Source organism: Choloepus didactylus, chromosome 10 (assembly GCF_015220235.1).
Source record: "Choloepus didactylus isolate mChoDid1 chromosome 10, mChoDid1.pri, whole genome shotgun sequence".
NCBI classification, from domain to species: Eukaryota; Metazoa; Chordata; class Mammalia; order Pilosa; family Megalonychidae; genus Choloepus; species Choloepus didactylus.
Window position 1 is genome coordinate 25,785,155 of NC_051316.1, and position 19,314 is coordinate 25,804,468.

General features: G+C 38.3%; 1 protein-coding gene across 9 annotated transcripts in view; it reads left to right on the forward strand.

The window, feature by feature from the left end:
• CDC14B (cell division cycle 14B) overlaps positions 1–19,314 on the forward strand; it is a 143,531-nt gene that overhangs the window by 20,278 nt on the left and 103,939 nt on the right. The gene's annotated exons all lie outside the window — the stretch shown is intronic.

Here is a 19,314-nt window from a genome sequence, read left to right on the forward strand (position 1 = left end):
CCCCTTCTAGAGCTCTTCTTTTTCAGATTTTTCCAAACGATTCTTACTTGTTCTGGCTTATTTTTTCATGTGAACTTTAGGTTCAACTTGTCTATTCCACAAACAAACAAACAAAATCCTGCTAATACTTTTATGAATGAGCTTAGGAAGAAAAAGTCTTTGTGATGATGACTCTTCTATCCATGAACCATGGTATGTCTTTTAGTTTGTTCAAGTCTTTTTTTTTTTCCCTTTTCAACAGCAACTTCATTTTATTGAGATATATTCACATACCACGCAGTCATACAAAACAAATCGTACATTCGATTGTTCACAGTACCATTACATAGTTGTACATTCATCACCTAAACCAATCCCTGACACCTTCATTAGCACACACACAAAAATAACAAAATAATTAAAGTGAAAAAGAGCAATTAAAGTAAAAAAGAACACTAGGTGCCTTTGTCTGTTTGTTTCTTTGTTTCCTTCCCCTATTTTTCTACTCATCCATCCATAAACTAGACAAAGGGGAGTGTGGTCCTTATGGCTTTCCCAATCCCATTGTCACCCCTCATAAGCTACATTTTTATACAATTGTCTTCGAGATTCATGGGTTCTGGGTTGTAGTTTGATAGTTTCAGGTATCTACCACCAGCTACCCCAATTCATTAGAACCTAAAAAGGGTTGTCTAAATTGTGCGTAAGAGTGCCCACCAGAGTGACCTCTCGTTTGCTCAAGTCTTTTGGATCCCTCAGTAATGTGCTAAAATTTTCATTCCTGTCTTGCATATTATATTTTTTCTGGGTATTTAATCTTTGTTACTATTATAAATGGGATCTTTTTTTTTTCTATTTTGTTTTACATCTTAATCATTCTCTGAATAGGTAACTGAACTCTTCGGGGATACATTTTATTTTTATTTAATGACTCCCTAGTGACCACAGGGATTGGGTCACAATTGGACCACAAAGGTTTTAGAAGATAGAAGTAGCTCCTCAATGAATGTTTAAATGTTAAGATAAAGAGTGAGGAGTTACTACAACCCCGCATGTCTTTGTTTTTTTATTTATTAAAATTTAGGGATTGACCATTCTGATCTTGTTAGTATTTTATTTTATTTATAGCCCTTGTACATAAGATCCTATTATTAGGCTACCTGTTTTTCTGAGGCATATAAAATAATTATTTAGCACAGCTAGTGGTGATATTTCAGTAAATTATTTCTTTGTTGATAAATGAATAGGAATTTGCTTGAGAAGCAAAATGACTTTTAAAAAGAACATGATTTTAAAAAACTCAGTTGCACATCTGGTTCCTATTTTCAAGCTAATGTTAATAATGTTATATGTGTAGCCTCTCCTGGATTATATTAAGTTCCTGGAGATCAAGAATCCAGATTTCAGGTAATGTTTTACATGTATCTTATGCAGATAATTGCATCTAACAAATAGAAAGGTTTATTTTTAGGAATGGAACAGAATATTTGGGATTAGAGTATTTTGGGTATATGGTACGCATAAACAGTATGCTTGCACATATCCATTCACTTTAAACATACTTAGCAGGTGTAAATTTTATCAGATTTTTTAGTGCTTTATGATCTTTCCATCAGAAAGATTTAGCTCCTGCTTTCAGGCAATATTTTTTTATTACAACTGTCCAAATAATACTCTAAAATATAAAGCTACACCATAGTCATATGTTAAATATCACTTTGTTATAGAAGACTAAGTCAAAATTTGTAAACTTGGGAAACTTAGCAAGAGCTCTTCTTTTTTTCCCTCAAAATCAAAGTATGAACAAATTTTTGTTAAAGTCCTTTGGCTCCAAAATTGGGCTTACTGCTTCACGGGGCGCTGTTGACAGGCTTGTCCACCACTGTCAGCTGCTGCAGAGAGCTAAATGCTACCTCTGAAAATCTGTTGTGTTAAAAAGCAATCTGTATAGTGTGAAATCCTGATACATCCCAAAGTAATTTGGGCAGAGAATAAAAATGTATTTGCAGGGCTCCCCTGAGGAACTGGAAAAAATGCAGAAATATTAAACTTCCCCACCTGGGTTATTACTGCTGTTCTTGCAAGCATTGCAGACTACCAATTTGGTAACCCGAGTCCTCAATCTTGGGGCTTTCTCTTATGACGCTTGTTACTGCAAAGGAGAGGCTAAGCCTACTTATAATTGTGCCTAAGAGTCTCCCCCAGAGAACCTCTTTCGTTGCTTAGATGTGGTCCCTCTCTCTCTAAGCCCAGTCAGCAGGTAAACCCACTGCCCTCCCCTCTACGTGGGACATGAGTCCCAGGAGTGTAAATCTCTCTGGCAACACAGGACTTGACTCCTGGGGATGAGCCTGGACCTGGCATCGTAGGACTGAGAAAATCTTCTTGACCAAAAGGGGGAAGCAAAATGAAACAAAATAAAGTTTCAGGGGCTGAGAGACTTCAAATGGAGTTGAGAGGTCACTCTGGGGGGTATTCTTAATGTGCTATATAGATATCCCTTTTTAGTCTTTAATGTTTTAGAATAGCTAGAAGGAAATACCTGAAATTGTTGAACTGCAATCCAGTAACCTTGATTCTTTTGTTATTTTTATTTTTTTGTTTTGAAATGCTATCTTTATTATATGCCAAGTTCCCATCTATTTTTTTAAATTTAATTTTATTGAGATATAGTCACATACCATACATCATCCAAAGTATACAGTTGTTCATATAGCTGTGCATTCATCACCCCAATCTATTTTTTGACATTTTCCTTATACCAGAAAAAGTGAAAATAAGAATAAAAAATAAAATAAAAAAAAAAACACCCAAATCATCCCCCCCACCCTATTTTTCATTTAGTTTTTTGTCCCCATTTTTCTACTCATCCATACATACACTGGATAAAGGGAGTGTGAGCCACAAGGCTTTCACAATCACACTGTCACCCCTTTTTGCTACTTTGCTGTACAATCATCCTCAAGAGTCAAGGCTACTGGGTTGCAGTTTGATAGTTTCAGGTATTTACTTCTAGCTATCCCTATGCATTAAAACCTAAAAGGGTTATCTATATAATACATAAGAATGCCCACCAGAGTGATCTCTCGACTCCATTTGGAATCTCTCAGCCACTGAAACTTTATTTCATTTCATTTCACATCCCCCTTTTGGTCAAGAAGATGTTCTCAATCCCATGATGTTGGGTCCAGATTCATCCGCAGGAGTCATATCCTGCATTGCCAGGGAGATTTATACCTCTGGGAGTCAGATCCCATGTAGGGGGGAGGGCAGTGAGTTCACCCACCGAATTGGCTTAGCTAGAGAGAGAGGGCCACATCTGAGCAACAAAGAGGTTCTCGGGGTGGGGGGTGGGGTGGGAGGGTGGTGGTGGACCTCTTAGGCACAATTATAAGCAGATTTAGTCTCTCCTTTGCAATAACGAGCTTCACAAGGGCAAGTCCCGTGATAGAGGGCTCAGCACATCAAACTGCCAGTTCTCAATGTTTGTGAGAACATCAGCAACAATCCAGGTGAGGAAGCCCAACACCTCTGCATTTCCCCCCAGCTCCTTAGGGGGGCCCTGCAAACATATATTTTTATTCTCTGTCTAAATTACTTTGGGATGTGTTGCTATTTCATTCTAACTTATGGAAACCTACCAGGTCTCACTTCCTATTAAAAGTTCCATGTAATTATGGTATTTGAACAAACTGTATGAGTTAAATTATTTAGGAAATACAGTTCTTGCACCAACTAAGTCCTTGGTCTCACATAGAATTTGAAGTTTTAAAATGCAGTCAGTATTGTCCTTTACCCTTTGGCCCGATTTGCCCTAGTACTAACCACATCTGCTTCATTCATATCTCTAGTTGAAGTCTGGACTCTTTTTCAGCTTTTTTTAACAGTTGCTATATGTGCTAATACTGACATTCACATCTGCCGAGTTCTAGCTCTGAGTTTTAGGTGTCACACAGATACCAAAGTTCCACGGACCGATCAGGTTATACACAAAGGGATCAGCACTTTGGAATCTGGAGACAGCCAATACAATTCAGGAATAGATGTGACTGCTGTAAGAGCTTACAACCTAGGGAGCGAGTAACCTTGATTCTTGAAGATGATTGTATAACTATGTAGCTTGTGACTTTGTGATTGTGAAAACCTTGTGGCTCACACTCCCTTTATCCAATGTATGGACAGATGAGTAGAAAAATGGGGACAAAAATTAAATTAACAACAGGGTGGGATGGGGGATGGAATGTTGCGGGTGTTCTTTTATTACTTACATTTTTAGTCTTTATCTTTTTTTTGGTGAAAATGTTGAGAAATTGTGATGAATGCACAACTGTATGATGGTACTGTGAACAACTGATTGTTCACTTTGGATATCTCAATAAAACTGATTCAAAAAAAGAAATAGTTGAAGGGACATACAAGGCTATAAGGGAGTAAGAGTAGGGATTAGAAGGAACTTCTTGTTAAATTAGAAGGACTTCTTGTTAAACTAAAGGCAGAGAAGTAGGGCATGATATGCATATTCTGCTGTCTGTAGTTTTCTTTTCCTGTAATATGTTTATCTGTTTCATATCAGGGCATTGCAGGCCCGAAGGGTCAGTTTGGAACATTTCTACAGGCAGGGGTGGTCTCACAAGAAGCAAGTAAAGCCATGGGGCACCCCTTTAAATACTGCAAGGTGAGAATCTCTAGAAATAGATTCCTAAAAGAAGACTTACTGGGTCAAAGTATATGAGCATTTTTTAAAGTATGACTATTGTTTATGTAAAGATGATGTCCGCTCTTAAAAAGATTTAAGTAATACAGCTTAGGGCAAAAACAGTAACAACAACAAAAAAGAAATCCCACCATTCAGAAATAACTACAGGTAATAATATGTAATTTTCAAAGATAGTTCCATGTACATGCAAATAGAAAAAGAAAATATTTTGTAAACTATTTTGATGATTCCATATAGATTACATTTTAATTTCTAAAACCTGAACTTTATTTCATCAAATTTAAAATAATAAAAGGGGAGAAACTAAGATGGTGGCTAGGTGAGACAGGGCAAAAAAACACCTCCTTGAAAAATACTAGATAAAAACCAGAAAGTGACCCAGAATACCAGTTACAGCGATGTGCCAGTTGGATGAGGTCTGCTAGTTCCACAGGGGCCGTATACTTGGTGAAACTGGGAGTCTGCGTTCTGAAACAAGTGAGTAAGCTGGCTGAAAGACCCGCAGCCGTGTGGCGGTCTGGGGAAGCCAGGGTTTGGCATTTGGAGACCGACTGGCTCTTCTAAAAAAAAAAAAAAGGAAAAACCCAGGAGCAGCTGAAGCTGCGATAGTGGGAACCACGCAGTAAAACACAGCAAGAGGGGGCTGGGCCAACCTCTCGGTGTCTGGCCGGGAAGATAGCCCGCTGCAGATAGCCTTGGGGCCGGGGGAATGGACGGGAGAGCTGGAAGCAGAAAGAAACCCCGCGGTTAGCAGCTGGCTCCCTGGAGGGCTGGATAAACTCCTGCCCGGGGTTGTGCCCACAGCCCAGAGCTCCGCCAGTTGTCCCAGAGCTGGGAAGGAGGAACTGTGCGAGGAGGGGGGTGTTGAGACGCCCCGTTCGGCCATCTTTGCATCAGGCTGAAAATGCCCCGGCACGGCCCGGTGGCCCGGGGCTTCCCTTGAGGGACAGTGCACACTAGTGACGTAGCACGGCATTCCCTCGACAGAGGTCCTGAAGGATCACGGCTGGGTGGGGGACCCTCTCGGAGAACCCAAGGACACTACGCCAAGTCCGGTGTCTTTGTGGGACAGCGAGAGAGAGGGTCTGGGGCTGAAATGAAATGAAGGCTTAGACTCTTGCGGTGGCCTTGAATCTCTGGGAACCTGGGGGATTTGAATATTAAAGCTGTCCTTTCTCCCTGGCCACCCGTACACACGCCCCACATTCAGGGCAGATGGCTCCAGCAACACACCCAAACTGAGTTCTCCAACTGAACCCCACAAGAATTGCAGGAACAAGGTGGAGAACTGACTTGAGGGGTATAGGTGATTCACAGACACCATCTGCTGGTTAGTTAGAGAAAGTGTACACCACCAAACTGTGTTTCTGAAAAATTAGATAGGTATTTTTTGTTACAACTTGAAAGAACCCTATCAAGCAAAGCAAATGCCAAGAGGCCAGAAACAACAGAAAATCTTAAGGCATATGATAAAACCAGATGATATAGAGAATCCAACTCCAAACACACAAATCAAGATATCAGAAGAGACACAGTTACCTGGCACAATTAATCAAAGAACTACAATCGAGGAATGATAACATGGCAAAGGATTTAAAGGACATCAAGAAGACCATGGCCCAGGATATAAGCGACATAAAGAAGACCCTAGAAGAGCATAAAGAAGACATTGCAAGAGTAAATAAAAAAATAGAAGATCTTACGGAAATAAAAGAAACTGTTGGCCAAATTAAAAAGACTCTGGATATCCACAATACAAGATTAGAGGAAGCTGAACAACGTCTCAGTTTCCTAGAAGTCCACAGAACAGAAAATGAAAGAACAAAAGAAAGAATGGAGAAAAAAATAAAAAAAATCGAAATGGATCTCAGGGATACGATAGATAAAATAAAACGTCCAAACTTAAGACTCATTGGTGTCCCCGAAGGGGAAGAGAAGGGTAAAGGTCTAGAAAGAGTATTCAAAGAAATTGTTGGGGAAAACTTCCCCAACCTTCTACACAATATAAATACATAAAGCATAAATGCCCAGCGAACTCCAAATAGAATAAATCCAAATAAACCCACTCCGAGACATATTCCGATCAGACTGTCAAATACTGAAGAGAAGGAGCAAGTTCTGAAAGCAGCAAGAGAAAAGCAGTTCACCACAGACAAAGGAAAAAACATAAGACTAAGTTGTGACTACTCAGCAGCCATCATGGAGGCGAGAAGGCAGTGGCATGACATATTTAAAATTCTGAAAGAGAAAAATTCCCAACCAAGAATACTTTATCCAGCAAAACTCACCTTCAAATTTGAGGGAGAGCTTAAATTTTTCACAGACAAACAAATGCTGAGAGAGTTTGCCAATAAAAGACCTGCTCTACTTCAGATACTAAAGGGAGCCCTATGGGCAGAGAAACAAAGGAGAAAGAGATACAGAGAATTTTAACAGACATATATAGTACCTTACATCCCAGATCACCAGGACACTCATTTTTCTCTAGGGTTCATGGATCTTTCTCCAGAAGGGACCATAAGCTGGGACATAAAACAAGCCTCAAGAAATTAAAAAAAAAAAAAAAAAATTGAATATACTCAAAGCACATTCTCCAACCACAATAGAATACAAATAGAAGTCAATAATTTTTGAACTGTAACTCCACTATTTACTTCCTACATGATATAAAATACACAAACTCTAATGACAAATCAGTGGTTTTGAACTCAGTGTAAAATATGTAATTTTAGACAACTATATAAAGATGGGGGAATGGAGGAGTACAGGAACATAGTTTATGTGTCCTATTGAAGTGAAGGTGGTATCAAAGAAAAACAAGATTGATATGGATTTAAGAGGTTAATTTTAAGCCCCACAGTAAACACAAAGAAATTATCAGAGAATGTAACCATAGAGATGAAAAGTAGAGTATGGGTAAAGAGAAATGGGGGAAGGGGCAATGGGGAGTTAAGAAATGAGTGTAGGGTTGCTGTTTGAGGTGAAGGGAAATTTCTAGTAATGGATGGTGGGAAAGAGCATTACAGCATTCTGAATGTGATTAATCCCAGTAATGGAAGGCTAGGGAGGGGGTGGAATGGGAAGATTTAGGCTGTATATATCTTTCCACAACTGAAAAAAAAAGACAGTCTAAATAGATGACAATTGAATGCCAAGGATGAACTTGGATGGGATTGGAGGATAGAGGACAGGTGGCTCAAAGGGACACAGTTGAGATATAAGGAAAAGGAAATATAGAATGTAGGCTTTGTATCATTGTTGAATCTCTTGTACTTCTTAGCTGCGCTTAATGGGATTGCATAAAAGAATGTTCTTGTTCATGGGAAGTGTATACGTGAATTATAGTGTATGTTCAAGGGTGTGTGTGGCTAGCTCTCATGTTCAGAAGACGGAGCAATAGATGATGGATGATAGGGAGGGAGGGAAAGAAATAGCGATGTGACAGCACATTAAAGTTGGTGGATTGATCTATCGGGGGAGGGGGGTCAGGGTATGATGGAATTCTGTATGGGGTTAGTATTGTTTTTGGAACTGTTCCTATAACTTTGAATTTATTTCAAAATAAAATTTAAAAAAAAAAGAGTCTTATTAGAGTCTTATAACCTGGTCATGCAATGGTGGGAATGTTTGCCAAATATTTTAGAGACATTCTACATATATCAGGAGCCTGTTAACTACACCAGTGAGAGCCCGTTTCTAGGAATCATGCTGATTAATAGGTCAAGAATTTTACCAATAAAAATATTTTGGGGTATTCAGTATTTTAATTGTAAATTCTCCAGAGGTATGGATAGCAAAGAAGCTACCCTATTATCTCTGGGAAGTGACTCCTGCTTTTATAATTGCTGTTTCTGGATTGAGAGTTTTTTATTACAGCACCTGCCCCTAGGCCAACTGATTGGCCCCACAATGTAGCTTAAACCAAATGGCATACAATTTATCCATGTCTATGCAATTTGAAGTAAATTAACAATAACCCAGTTCCATTACACAAAACAAGTAAGTGAAGAATTCTTAAGCAATTTGAATGGTGCAATCTACCTTTTGATTAATCTAATTAGCAAATTCATTAAAAGTCTCAGAAAAGAGTAAAACTGAGAACTGTACACCATTCAGTGACAAAGGGAACTAGGGTCTAGAACTCTAATTTTTATTTTGTTTCAAATAACCAGAGTGCATATGAGACAGAGCAGTGGAGAGATTTTTGTTTTTCAGCGATTTTAGTTTTAGGGCCTGTTGTTTTAAAGGAGAAGGACAAGACGGTTTCTTTGAAGAAATGTCTATTCAGGTCCTTTGCCCATGTAAAAAATTGGGTCTTTTGTCTTTTTGCTATTGAATTTTAGGATTTCTTTATATATTCTGAATATTGAACTTATATCACACCCATGAGTTCCAAGTATTTTCTCCCATTCTGTAAGTTGTCTTTTCACTGTCTTGATAATGTCCTTTGATGCACAAAAGCTTTTAATTTTGATAAGTCCATTTTATCTATTTTTCCCTTTATTGCTTGTGTTTTTGGTGTCATATCTGAGAACTCATTGCCTAATACAAGGTCTTGAAATTTTTCCCCTGTTTTCTTCTAAGAATTTTATGATTTTAGCTCTTCTATTTAGATCACTGATCCATTTTGAGTTCAGTTTTGTATATGGCATGATGTGTAGGGGTCCACTTTCATTCTTTTGCGTGTGTAAATCCAGTTTGCTCAGAACCATTTGTTGAAGAGACTAACTCCATTGAGTTGACTTTGATCCCCTTGTTGAAAATCAATTGGCCATAGATGTTGTGCCAGTTTGAATGTATTGTGTCCCCCCAACGCCATTGTCTTTGATGTAATCTTGTGTGGGCAGACGTTATCAGTGTTGATTAGATTGGAATTCTTTGAGTGTTTCCATGGAGATGTGCCCCACCCAACTGTAGGTGATAACTCTGATTAGATATTTCCATGGAGTCATGGCCCCACCCATTCAGGTGGAGCCATATAAATGAGCTCACAGGCAGAGGAATCAGTGCAGCTGTGAGTCACATTTTGAAGAGGAGCTACAGCCAAGAGGGACACTTTGAAGAATGCACTGGGACTGAGAGAGGAGCTTCAGCTTACAGAGACATTTTGGAGATGGCCTTTGAAAGCCGACTTTTGCTCTGGAGAAGCTAAGAGAGGACAAATGCCCCAAGAGCAACTGAGAGTGACATTTTGGAGAGAAGCTGAAACCTTGAGAGGAATGTCCTGGGAGAAAGCCATTTTGAAACCAGAACTCCAGAGCAGACACCAGCCACGTGCCTTCCCAGCTAACAGAGGTTTTCCGGATGCCATTGGCCATCCTCCAGTGACGGTACCTGATTGTTGATGTGTTACCTTGGACACTTTATGGCCTTAAGTCTGTAACTGTGTAACCAAATAAACCCCCTTTTATAAAAGCCAATCCATCTCTGGTGTTTTGCATCCCAGCAGCATTAGCAAACTAAAACAGATGTTAAGGGATTATTTCTGAACTCAGGTTTTATTCCGTTGGTCTGTCTGTCCTTATGCCAGTACCACACTGTTTTAATTACTATAGCTTTCTGGTAACTTTGAAATCGGGAACTGTGAATCCTCCAACTTTGTTTTTCTTTTTCAAGATGGTTTTGGCTATTTGGGACCCCTTGCCCTTATGAATTTGATGATTGGCTTTTCCAATTCTGGGTGGGAGAAGGGGGGAGGCTGTTAGAATTTTGACTGAGATTGCACTGAATCTGTAAATCACTTTGGGTAATACAAGCATACCTAATTTTATTGAGCTTTGTTTTATTGTGCTTCGCAGATAATGTGCTTTTTTTTTTTTTTTTTTTTTTCTTTTTAACAAATTGAAGTTTTGTGTGGCACCCCTTTGTCAAGTAATTTATCAGTGCCATTTTTCCAACAGCTTGTGCTCACTTTGTGTCTTGGTCACATTTTTTTTAAAACTTGCAATGTTTGTCTGTATTTTGCTCTTTATATTTTGAAAGTGTTCCAGTTTGCTAATGCTGTCATTATGCAAAACAACCAGAAATGGATTGGCTTTTATAAAGGAGATTTATTAAGTTACAAATTTACAGTTATAAGGCCATAAAAGTGTCCAAACTAAGGTGTCAACAGATGATACCTTCACTGAAGGATGGCTGATGGCATCCAGAAAACCTCTGTTAGCTGAGAAGGCATTTGGCTGGCATCTTTTGATCCCGAGTTGTGTTCCAGCTCCTCTCTCAGCTCCTGTTAATTCTTGCTTCTTTCTCCCAGGATGTCTCTCTAAGCTCCTGAGGGTCCTGTCATAGCATATCCCAGGAAAAACTCTGGGCTTATCTTGTAGCTAAATGTCCTTCTGTCTGCATCTCCAGGTATCTCTAAAGTGTCAATGTCAGCTCTTAGCTTCTCTCCAAAATGTCCATCTCAGCTGCTCTAAGTTCCTTCTGTTGGTGGGCTCTTTTACAGGATTCCAGTGATTAAATCAAGACCCACCCTGAATGGATAGGGTCCATCCATATCATTCATGGAAATAACTTGGTCAAACCTTTCGCCCAGAGTAGATTGACTTGCATCTCCATGGAAACATTCAATCGAAAGATTCCAACCTAATCAACGCAAATACTGTCCCCTCAAGATTGCATTAAAGAACATGGTGTTTTGGGGGACAGAATATATACAGACTGTCACAGAAAGTAAAAAGAGTATTGAGTATGTTTCTTTTTGCTTTTTAAAACTCTCTCACATTTTAATTAAGGTATCTACATTGTTTTAGACATAATGCAGTTGCACACTTCATAGCCTACAGTATAGTGTGAACATAACTTTTATATGCACTGTGAAATGAAAAAATCTGTGACTCACTTCAGTGTGATATTTGCTTTATTGCAGTGGTATGGAACTGAACCCTCAGCATATCTGAGGTATGCTTGTACTGACTTCTTAACGATAAGCTTTCCAATTCATGACTATGGGATGTCTTTCCATTTATTTAGATCTTTTTTCATTTTTTTCAGCAATGTTTTGTAGTTGTAGTATACAAAACCTTTATATCCTTGGTTAAATTTATTCCAAATATTCTATTCTTTCAGATGGTATTGCAAATGGAATTGTTTTCTTGAGTTTCTTTTTGGATTGTTCATTGCTGAAATATAGAAATACAACTGATTTTTGTGTGTTGATTGTGTACTCTGCAACCTTGCTGAATTTATTAGTGCTTGTAGCTTTCTTGTGGAGTCTTTGGGATTTTCTCTATTTAGGATCATATCATCTGTCAATAGAGACAGTTTTCCTTCCTTTCCACTTTAGATATGTTTTATTTCTTTTTCTTGCCTAATTCTTTGGTTAGAACTTCGAGTACAATGTTGAATAGCAGTGGTGAAAGCAGGCATCCTTCTCTTGTTCCTGTTCTTAGGGGAAAAACTTCTCTTTTCATTATTGGGCATGATGCTGTGGGTTTTTCATATATGTTCTTGTCACATTGAGGAAGTTCCCTTCTATTCCTAGTTTTCTGGGTGTTTTTATCAAGAAAGGGTGCTAGATTTGGCAAGTGCCTTTTCTGTGTCAATACAGATGATCATTTGGGTTTTTCCCCCTCATTCTATTAATCTGGTGTATTATATTGATAAAGTTCTTATGTGGAACCACCCTTGCATTCCTGGGATAAACCCTATTTGGCCATGGTATATAATCTTTTAATATGCTGTTAGATTCCGTTTGCTAGTATTTTGTTGAGGATTGTTGCCTCTGTATTCATAAGGGATACTGGTCTGTAATTTTATTTTCTTGTGATGTCTTTGGCTGGCTTTGATATAATATTGGCCTCGTGTATAAGTTAGGAAGCTTTCCCTCCTTTTCAGTTTCTTGGGAAGAGTTTGAGAAAGATTGGTGTTAATTTTTCTTAAAATCCTGGACTTTTCTTTGGTGGGGATTTCCCTGCTGACTTTTTCTTTTAAAACATATTTTCAATTATAAACTACCATGAAGATGTTTTGAAATAAACCCAGGTAATATCAATAAACTAAAAGTTTTCTTCCCTGCCCTCCAATCACAGTTTCATTCTTATAGGTATCCACTGTTAACTGTTTGGCAGGGGTATTCTTCCAGTTGCTTTTCTGCTTATCTTCCTACAGATAAATTTCCCTATAGAAATATAAACCATAATTTGCAACTAGTTTTTTATACTTAATTTATCTTTGTACTACCTCAGTTTTAAGTGTTGCATAATTCATAGTATGACTACCATAGTTTATATTAATTATTCCCTTATTGATGATAGTTGTTATTTCATTTAGTTTTATTGCAGACAATGTGCTACAGTAAAAATTCTTACTAATGCTTCTTGGTGTTTGTGTGCCAGTTTCTCTCAGATAGATGTGAAAGAGAAGGGGTGGCTGGGTCAAAGGATATATGTATAACAGATAGTGCAGATTGCCCTCCAGAACACCTACCAATTTATTTTCTGTAAAAGTAGCAATTTCCCTACAACCTTTCCATAAATGATACCAGGATTTAAATCTTTTTTTCCAATTTGATGGTATGAAATGGAATGTCAAAATTCATTTTCTAAATACTAATTAGGTGAAACCCATCTCAAATGGTTTTTGGTCATTTGTATTTTTGTTTTTATTATTTACAGTTTTAATTTTTTTTATTATAAGAACAAGAATTTTTGGTCACAAATTCAAACAACACACTCTTTAGGAGGACCAGATTCTTTCTCTGTGCTTCTGCAGATGTTTTTATTCTCATTTTCCTTCTCAAATATCACACATACTCAATGCATGCTCTGTTGATCAAAACATGCATTTAGAAGTGGTAGAGGAAATGACATTAAGCCTTTGTTCACTTGGCTCCCACCATAAAAAAAAAGTTAAAAGGACTGAAAAAGAAAGCTCTGGAGGTGAAGATAAGAAACTGACAGTTAACACCAATTCCATTTCTAAAAAAGATGGCTTAAAAAAATAAATTGACAAGGGAACAGATAAATGTACAAAGGATGCCCATTCCAGCTTGTTAATGTTATAAAAAAACTGAGAATCAAAAGACAATTGGTAAAATAAATTATGATATATCCACACAAAGGAATACTATGTGACGATTTAAAATACTGATCAGGAAAACTGTTTAAGTTATATAGCTTAGTAAAACAAAAAGGTTTAGAAACAGCATTATATTATGCATTTTGGTCCATATGTCCATAGAAATACATGTGTATTGAAAAGGAGAGGTATCAAAATATTACCAGTGAATGTCAACTTGATTTTTAATTTTCTTCCTATTTGCTGTATAAATATTGTTTGAATTCCTTTTTACAGTGAGCATGTATTTTTATATTAGAGAAAAATAAAATTATTTTGAAAAAATTCTGAACATTTTGCATATATAAAATATAAACTTAACAAACAGAAACAAAATATCCCCATGAATTTAGGTTTGCATGGGAGGGTAGATGACATTAGGGGATCCTGAGAAAGCTTTGAACCCCCTGTTTGGAGTTCTGCTTTGGGAATCAATTCTTTTTGAAACTGATGGTCCTTTAAGCTTGGAAGGAAAAAATGGCTCCTGATCCGGTTCACTGCAGCTACAAACATTGCCAACATGTCTAAATGCTTCTTGCCTTTTACAAGAGTGTATTTCCTTGCAGAATAGTATTTCTACTCATATTTTTGTCCTCTCATCCCTGCCTCCTCCCATTTCCTCTCAGTGCTCCCTCTTCATTGGAAAGGTGGAATACACCAGTTCAGAGCCCCAAATAAACCACAGTGGATACAGGTAGAAAACCTGAGCTTTCCATTAAAGCTGGAGAAAGAGACTGGAAGGCACTGCTATTGCCTTTCACTCCATGAAAAAGACCAGAATTGGAGAGGCCTAAACAAAATTGAGAAAGAATGGGGGATAAGACAGGCCGAGAAGAATTAGGGCTCTTCTCTCTGGAAAGGAAGTAAAGAAGGCTGGGATTTTTGTCTCTTGTTGGCTGCTGTAGCCTTAGCATCTAGAATAGGCCTGACACATCATAAGCACTCAAAAAATACTGGTTGAATGAATGAAATATCTAGACCAAAGGAAGAACATGAACTTCCTCTCAGAGTCAGAGCCCATCAGAAGCAAACAGCTGGGGTGTGGGCAGGGAGCATCTGAAGCTTATGTGAGATGAGGGCAAATAAAAGGCTTCACTCCCTAATGGTTGGTTGGGGTTGTCATTCATATTTTTTTGTGTGACTTGCTGTTTTTATACTTGACTCAATTTTCTATTAGATTGTTTGTAATCTTAAGATATTTTATAGGAGTGTTTTAAATATTTATATCTTTTGTTATTTATGTTAAAAATACATTCTCCTAGCCATTTACTTTTTTTAAAATTTTAACTTGTAGATTTGCAGAAAAGTTGCAAAGGTAGTACAGAGATTTCCGGTATACTCCTTACCCCTTTTCTGTTTCCTTTAATGTTACCATGTTATATTGTAGTGGCACATTGAGAAGCCAACACTGGTACATTACAAGTAAGTATATTCCAGTATATTATCTGGATTTCACCAGTTTTTTCATTAATGCCCTTTTTCAATTCCAGGATTCAATCCAGGAATACCACAATGCATTTAGTTGTCATGTCTCCTTAGTCACCTAAGATCTGTGACAGTTTTTCTGTCTTGTTTTTCATGACCTAGATTCACCACAATCAATTTTGAACATTTTCATTAAACCAAAAAAATTTAAAAAAGAATAAAAATAAAAAAGAACACCCAAAACATCCGTAGCCCTCCTTCCCCCATTACTGATTATTTTTATTGAGAGATATTCATATACCATACAGTCATCCAAAGTATACAATCAGTTGTTCACAGTACCATTATATAATTGTGTATAAATCACAATTTTTGAACATTTTCATTATAGCAAAAAAAAAAAAAAAGAATAAAAATTAAAGTAAAACCAAGGACTCAAAACTTCCCATCCCCTCCATCCCTCCCTATTTTTCATTTAGTTTTTGTCCCCATTTTTCTACTCATCTATCCATACAATGGATAAAGGGAGTGTGAGCCACAAGGTTTTCACAATCACAAGGTCACACAGCGTAAGCTATATGGTTATACAGTCATCTTCAAGAATCAAGGCTACTGGGTTGCCATTCAACAGTTTCAGGTATTTCCTTCTAGCTATTCCAATACACTAAAAACTAAAATGGGATATCTATATAACACATAAGAATAAACTCCAGAATGTCCTCTCAATTCCGTTTGGAATCTCTCAGCCACTGAAATTTAATTTTGTTTCATTTCTCTTCCCCCCTTTTGGTCCAGAAGTCTTTCTCAATCCCTTGATGCCGGGTCCAGATTCATCCTTGGGAGTCATGTCCCATGTTGCCAGGGAGATTTACACCCCTGGGAATCATGTCCCACGTAGGAGGGAGGACAGTGAGTTTGCATGCAGAGTTGGCTTAGAGAGAGAGCAACAAAAGAGGTTCTCTGGGGGGTGATTCTTAGGCACAATTATAAGTAGGCTTAGCCTCTCTGTTGTAGTAACAAGCTTCATAAGGGCAGGCCCCGAGATCAAGGGCTCAGCCTTCTAAATTGGTAGTCCCTGTGCCAGTTTGGATATATTATGTCCCCCAGAGAAAGCCAAGATCTTTTAATCCAATCTTGTGGGATATTGGGATTAGGTTGTTTCCATGGAGATGTGACCCACCCAACTGTAAGTGACACTGTTGGTTAGGGTGTGACCTGTGAATGTTTCCATGGAGGTGTGGCCCCGCCCATTCAGTGTGGGCCTTGATTAGTTCACCAGAGCCTTATAAAATCTCAGACTGAAGGAGCTCACCGGCAGCTGCAGCTGAGAGACATTTTGAAGACAAACATTGAAAGCTGATATTTTGGAGAACACCATTTTGAAATGCAACCTGGGAGCAAGCAGATGCCAGCTACGTGCCTCCCCAGCTAACAGAGGTTATCGGTCGCCATCGGCCATCCTTCGGTGAAGGTATCCTATTGTTGGTGCCTTACCTTTGATACTTTATGGCCTTGGGACTGTGGCTTTGTAACCAGATAAACCCCCTTTGTGGAAGCCAATTCATTTCTGGTATTTTGCATGGTGGCAGCATTAGCAAACCAGAACAGTCCCCGATGCTTGTGAGAATATCAGTAATTCCCTAGGTGGGGAAGTTTAGTATTTCCACATTTTCCCCCAGCCCCTCAAGGGGACTTTGCAAATAAATTTTATCCTCTGCCCAAGTTACTCTGGGATGTATTGGGGCTTCATGCTAACCTGTACAAACCAACCAGATCTCACTCCCTATTCAAGGTTCCACCTAATTACGGTGTTTGAGTAAACTGACTATACAAGTTAAATTATATAGTGTGCTACAAAAAATATATATTTTGCACCAAATAAGCATCTCTTCCTTTGGTCCCACACAGAAGCCAAAGTTTTAAAACACAGTTAATGTCTTCCTCTACCCTTTAGTCTGACCTACCACAGTCTCAGCCAAGTCCATTTCATTACTATCTCCAATCAAAGTCTGATCTCCTTTTCAGCCTCTTTACAGTTGCTGCATGGGCCAATGCCAACACAGCTGCCAACTCTGGCTCCGAGTCCCAGGCGCCACACAGACACCAGAAGCTACAGAGACTGAACATGTCACACACAAAACAACTCAGCATCTCAGAATTTAGAAATAACTGTTATAACTCATGAATAGATGTGACTGCTGTAAGAGCTTACAATCTAGGAAATTTTACATAAGCTTTCCCCTGATAACCCATGCTCCCAGATTTAAATTTCAGAGTTTGCACATTATTCTTATTCTGTGTTATTGAGACATTATAATGTTTGTCTTTTTACTTCTGGCTTATTTTTCTCAACCTACTGTCCTCAAGGCCCATTCACCTAGTTGCATACCTCACAACTTCATTCCTTCTTGCCGCCACTCAATATTCCATTGTATGTATACACCACAGTTCACCATTTGGTTTATCAGTCGATATACCCTTAGGCCACCTTCATCCATTGCAAATTGTGAATATTGCTGCCACAAACACCAGTCTGCAAATGTCTTGTGTCCCTGCTCTCAGTTCCTCCAAGTTTACGACCAGTAACAGGGTTGCAGGAACATATGGAAACCCCATACTTAGCTTCCACTGCCCTCCAGATAGGCTGCACCATTCTACTTCCTGACTAACAGCGAATAGGTACATCCCTTTCTGCACATTTTCTACAACACTTGTGTCCCTCTGTTTATTTTTTAAACAGTTTTATTCACACACCATACAATCCATTTTAAGTAAACAGTCAGTGGTTCCCTGTATAATCACATAGTTATGCATTTAGCACCACAGTCTATATGAGGACATTTCCATTTTCTTCCACAATGAAAGAGGAAGAGGAGAAAAAAAAAAGAATAAAAAAATATAAAACAATGAAAAGGTCATACAACAAAAACAACACCAGGAATCCCATACCGCTCCCTTATATCCTCCTCTTATATACATTTAGCTTTGGTTTATTCCTTTGTTACAATTAATAGATGCATATTACAGCATGATCTGATTTGCTGATGCTGCCATTATGCAAAACACCAGAAATGGATCGGCTTTTATAAAGGGGGTTTATTTAGTTACACGGTTACAGTGTAACCAAAGGTAAGGCATCAACAATAGAGTACCTTCACTGGAGAAAGGCCGTTGGCATCTGGAAAACATCTGTTAGCTGCAAAGGCATGTGGCTGGCATCTGCTTGTTCCTAGCCTGTGTTTCAAAATGGCATTCTCCAAAGCACCAGCTTTCAATGGCCATCTTCAAAATGTCTCTGTGAACTGCAGCAGCAAGCACCTTCTGTCTGAGCTCTTATATAGGACTCTAATAAATGAATCAAGGCCCACGCTGAATATCTAATCAGAGTTATCACCTACAGTTGGGTGGGTCACATCTCCATAGAAACAATCTAATCCAAAGGTTCCAACTTGATCAACACTAATACGTCTGCCCACACAACATTGCATCAAAGAACATGGAGTTTTGGGGGGGACATAATACATCCAAACTGGCACACAGTGTTACTCTAGGTTGCATTGATTGTATTTTTTTCCCATACCATTTAGTTTTCAACACTGTGCAATACTGTCATTCATTTTTCTCCTTCATGTAAATACATTCTTATGTTAATACACTTAATCACCATCGTTGACCACTCTAGTTTTCACTAAGTTACATAGTCCCAGTCTTTATCTCTCTTTCTTTCTTTCTGGTATCATACATGCCCCTAGCCTGCCTCTTTCACCTGTACTCACATTGATTCTTGTTCGGAGTACTTACAATATTGTGCTACCACCACACAGTATTGTGTTATCTAATTGTGATCTATACAGTCAATCCTGTTGAACATTCTGTACTCTTTCAGTATATGATGCCTGATCTCTACCCCCTTTCTATCTCCTGATAACCTGGGTTCTCAGATTTAACTTTCAAGGTTTGCTCATTAATGTTAGTTCATGTTAGTGACACCATACAGTATCTGTCCTTTAGTTTCCGGCTAATTTCATTCAACGTAATGTTTACTGTCTACCACTTTGTCTTTTGGATTTTATATGTTATATCTTATTTTATTTTATTTTTTTCTCTCTTTTTACCCTTACTGATAGTCTTCATTT